Source organism: Octopus bimaculoides, chromosome 14 (genome assembly GCF_046866305.1).
Source record: "Octopus bimaculoides isolate indiv1 chromosome 14, ASM4686630v1, whole genome shotgun sequence".
NCBI lineage: Eukaryota > Metazoa > Mollusca > Cephalopoda > Octopoda > Octopodidae > Octopus > Octopus bimaculoides.
The window spans coordinates 41,613,257-41,618,542 of record NC_142941.1 but is presented as its reverse complement, the minus strand read 5'-3'; the positions used below and the strand labels follow the sequence as shown (position 1 = coordinate 41,618,542).

The window sequence follows — 5,286 nt, the reverse complement described above, 5'->3', positions numbered from 1 at the left end:
TCTCCTATAATATTCTTTCCTGATTTTTTCCTTCATGGCACTGTGTTGGATCCCTTTCCCATAATTTATTCCCAGATATTCGTATGCTCCATCTTGGTCTAATTCTTTGATAATAGTGTTGTCATTTAGCATAATGGACGATGCAGAAATGAGTTTTTCCTGTTTAAATGTTGCTCTTGTGCACTAATCCCTTAATACTGCTGCTACTGCTACTACTACTACTACTACTGCTGCTGCTGCAGTTGCTGCTGCTGCTGCTGCTGCTACTACTACTACTATGATTATCATCATTATTATTATTGATATTGTTATTGTTATTATTATGAGATGGAATTACTGAAATAGTATAGTCCAAATGCCATGTGGTGTTTAGTTATTTTTCTATACGTTTGGATTTCTAATCCCAACATAGGTTAACTTTGAATTGCTTTTTTTTTTTTTTTTGCTGTCTGAAGTACCAGTCACACTCTAAAATTGAATTAATCAAGCATATTCTTTCCTCTAAAATGCACAGTCTTGTAACTAAAGGGAGAAAATTGACATAACAAGTAGAGAATATTATGTGATAGTTAAGTTATAGTTCTTTACATACTGGGTTCAAATCCTGCTTGTAACCAGCTTTGCCTTTCATCCATCAGAAGTCAATAAAATAAATTACTTATCAAGAAGTAGGGCTGATTCAAAACTTTATCTTTCCTTCGAATTGATTTCAATTTGAAAACTTGTAAACTAGCCTCTCCTTGCAAAATTTCAGACCCTTGCCTACGGAAGAAAGAATTATTGATATTATTATTGAGAGAGCAGCACATGCCATTAAAGTGATGCTGAGGTAAAATATATGAAGCCCAGTATGTCCATCATAACTACCCATCTGATAAGTGCACACTAGGCACATACATCACAACCATATGTGCGTGACATGGTGATCTCATATCAAGATAAACAGCACATAAACCTTGCAGGTGAGACCCAGTTAGAATTTTCTTCAGGTTAAGTAGTTCATCCTGCTCAAATGGTCTCTGAATAAGGGTTGTTCAAGGACATTGAAGTGAATTATCCAAACCCCAAAGAATTCCTCTCAACACATGGTTATGATGCTCCCCCACTACTTCTGCTCATGATCAGAAACACTTATATCATCAGCCACCAAAGGATATGCTCAACTGGTCAAGGTCAAACAGCTGACAAGCAAATCTGTGGTATTGAGCAGAATATTTGCTGTAGCCCATCTTTTATACCAAGACAAAACAATGTACATGATAACACTTCCAGTCAGTTAAGATCAGAAGCCATTAGAGCCACTGTATGATTCTGTGCCTAAGTTAATTATTATTATTATTATTCAGTAGTTTTATTTTTATAATGTGCTTTCACTTCACTACCGAGCGCAGCTCTGTGCGCCTTGGGTATGTGCTGTGGTTTGCTGTGGTGCTCTTATGTTTACTGTATTGAAAGTGTTTTTCGTAGAATGTGTGCAGTACCCAGTAGTGCAATTTTCTGTATGTTATATTTATTTGTAAGTCCTGGTGTTTTTGTTATGTATTTGTCTGAATATTTTTTTATTATACCTAAGGCACCTTATTATTATTATTATTATTATTATTATTATTATTATTATTATTATTATTATTATTATTAAGGTGGTGAGCTGGCAGAGTCATAAGCATACTAACCAAAATACATAGCAATATTTCACCTGTCGCTACGTTCTGAGTTCAAATTCGGTTGTGGTCAACTTTGCTTTTCATACTTTCTGGGTCAATAAATTAAGTACCAGTTAAGTACTGGGGTCAATGTAATCAACTAGTCACCTCGCTCCAAGATTCCAGGCCTTTAGTAGAAAGGATTAACTATTATTATCATTTAAGGTGGTGAGCTAGCAGAATTTTCAGTGTACCAGACAATATGCTTAGCAGTATTTCCTTCCTCTTTACATCCTGAGTTTAAATTCTGCTTTTCCTTTCATCCTCTCTGGATTAGTAAAATAAGTACCAGTTGTGCATTGGTGTTGGTGTAATTAACTTACCCCTCACCAACAAAATTTCAGGCCTTGTGCCTGTAGTAGAAGGGATTTTTATTCTCATTATTATTATTGTTATTATTATTATTATTATTATTATTATTATTATTATTATTATTATTATCATCATCATCATCATCATCATTATTATCATTATTATTATTATTGTTGTTTTTTTTCTTCTTTCTTCAAATTTTCTTCCATTTCTCGCCGAGAGTTTTCTGTACACCTAGGGCAGAGAAGCTCATTGTATGCATTCCCAGTTTACACATGCAAATTCACAGGTAAAATATGTATTTTAAAAAAATTAATGAATAAATAAATTCATGAATGGATCTTGTTTTCACAATGATAATGCTCTTCTTAATACATGAGTTGTTCCAGTTAACATGATTTTTTGCTATTATTATTATTATTATTTTTATTATTATTATTATTATTATTAAGATGGTCAGATGGTAGAATCATTAACATTTTAAACAAAATGCTTAACAACATTTCTTCCAGCTTTACATTCTGAGTTTCAAAGCTGTTGAGATTGACTTTGCCTTTCATTCTATCAGGGTAGATAAAATAAGCACCAGTTGTGCAGTGGGGTTGATGTAAACAACAATCCACCTCCACTAAAACTAAAGGCCTTGTGCCTATGGTAGAAAATATGATTACTATCATTATTATTATTATTATTATTATTGTTATTAGTTTATAGAGAGGACTGATAAACTCAGCAGAAATGTAATATATAGAAAGATGAGTTCTTAACTTTTGTATACGATTGCCAAATTCCATCACTAAGGTAAACATAGCTGACGTAATCCATCACTACGGCCAACTCAATAACAGAAAGCGCAACTCGAAAGTAACTTATTTATTGGTCCTTTGAACAATGACAATATTATTATTATTATTATTATAACTTTGTCTTTCATCTATTTGGGGTCGATAAAGTTAGTACCAGTTGAACACTGGGGTTAATGTGATCGACTAGTCCCCTGCCCCAATCTTAGGCCTTGTGCCTATGGTAGAAAGGATTACTATTCTTCTTCTTCTCCTTCTTCTCCTTTTTCTTCTTCTTCTTCTTCTTCTTCTTCTTCTTCTTCTTCTTCTTCTTCTTCTTCTTCTTCTTCTTCTTCTTCTTCTTCTTATTATTATTATTATTATTATTATCATTATTATTATTATTATTATTATTATTAAGCTGTTCAGGAGGACTTTCCGATGGGAATTATCACGAATAATTTCCAGATGTCCTTGACTTGGCAGTGCTACCTGGTGGCAGGGGTATTACCAGTTTTAGATAAACTCTACAAGTCTGGATTTGCTGTCAGATGGGCTTGTCCAAGGTGCATCAGAGTGACGAAAACATTCAGCAGACCATCATTCAGTGTCCAGGCATTGCTGACTTACAGAGTTATGTCGAACAGCTGCTGTCATGTATGGGACGGACCCATCTGTCAGCTGAGTTTGTAGTGATGAGTGCACTACCACCCTCCTTCAATCAGGCAGGCAAGGCAGTTTTCCTTTGCCTGGTGGCTGTGGTGTAAGAGGTTGTTTGGTGGACAAGGCTGAAAGGCATGAGGACTGATACATTCCTCTTTGGTGGAGTTCTCATTGACTTCTTTGAGTTTCACTTGAAAAGGAAATTGGGAGTGGAGAGGGAAGTGCTGTCTTTGAGTGATTTTTTAGAAAGGTGGGTGAAAGTTGCGAAAAGGGCAAGAGTGGAAAATGGCAACCTCTCTAAGTGTAGACTTGTGAATTGGAGAGAAGGAATTAGAGAAGGCACTTGCTCCTGGGGTTTCAGGGAAATTTCAGAGAAGTGGAGTGCCTCAATTATCCGTAGGGGCCTTCCTGTATCAGGAGGACCACATTTCTATCATCCTCCTTGCCACTTTTTTTTAAACCTTTATATGCTATGCATATGTCCTTTCTTTTTCAGTGCACACTGTATACTTAAATTTTTGTTCTTTCATTTAAAATTTTTTTTTTATCATTATATGTAAACCCCTACACTTTATGTCTGTCTTTTTATTGTCCCCCACATCCTTTGCACTCATGGCAAATAAATGAAATTATTATTATTATTATTATTATTATTATTGTTATCATTATCATTATTATTATTATTATTATTATTATTATTATTATTGATATCTGTTACACCAAACTTCTACTGAAATGTCCCTACTGAAATCTAGTTACAAAACAACAAAAATTCTCTTAAATTTAATTATCAGAACATTTGTATGTTTGTATGCTTTATATCTATGTCTGCTAGTACGTGAGGAAGTTTACATTTTTGGTTTTTCTCTAATTTAGACAAATGCAGTCGAAATCAGATGTAGAGTTTCTGTTCTCCTTCCATGTGACAATTAATCAGCTTTTTCTCAGTTCCAGCACACATTCCAAACAAACGGTAGTTGGTAGCAAAGTAGAGTCCACTTTTCTTTCTCTCTCTTATTGACTTGGCATCGCAGAAGCGAACGACACAACACTGCTGCCGTATAACTGCAGCAGTAAGGCAACGGCTCAAACACTAGAATACACATCTTCTCTGAAAACACACATCAAAACAGCTCCACTTTTTTCTCTTTCCCTTTCTCTCTCTCTTTCTCTCTCTCTCACTCTTTCTCTCTCCTCTCTATCCACTACTTATTTATCTCTCTTTCGCTCACTTTCATTCTATCTAATACTTTATTTTCTCTCTTTCTCTCTCTCACCCTACTCTCTCTCTCTCTCTTTCTAGTTTTCTGCTTTCCTCTCTCACTATCTTTCTGCTTCTCTTTCCCCATTAACTCACTTCTCTTTAACTTTCACTTTCTCTTCAATCTCCTTTTCTTCTTCCTCTCACAAGTGACAACATTCACAATACCTTTGCTACCACCACCACCACCACCACCACCACCAACATCACCACCTCTACCATTGCTACCACCGCCACCACCACCACCAACATCACCACCTCTACCACCACTACCACCACTATCGCCACCACCGTAACAACTATCAACACAGCAACCACCACCACCACCACCACCACCTTTACAAATCTTAAAACCGAATGTTTGCTGTTGTTGTTTGTTGTGTGCGTGCTTGCTTGCTTTCTCACGGAAGTTGCGAGGAAAAGAGAATCACTCACTTCTTTGAGTGTGACACTTCACAGTTTTCGGGGGATGTAAAAACACTTACTTCACACAGTTTGGAAATTGCAAAGGAGTTGGTGACAACGCTCTCAGTTATTACCTGTTCAAGAATTACTTAACTTTGTT

At 35.7% G+C, this 5,286-nt stretch overlaps 1 protein-coding gene across 4 annotated transcripts in view; it reads left to right on the top strand.

The window, feature by feature from the left end:
• Nucleotides 1-4,243: 4,243 nt before the first annotated feature.
• Nucleotides 4,244-5,286, top strand: part of LOC106872390 (protocadherin beta-15) — a 236,074-nt gene continuing 235,031 nt past the window's right edge. The window contains exon 1 of one of the 4 annotated variants that reach the window (XR_016244309.1): nt 4,244-5,286. This exon is cut by the window's right edge and continues 402 nt beyond it. The gene's annotated coding sequence lies outside the window, so the exon portion shown is untranslated. The other 3 variants (XR_016244308.1, XM_089362726.1, XM_089362725.1) reach the window with 3 other exon arrangements.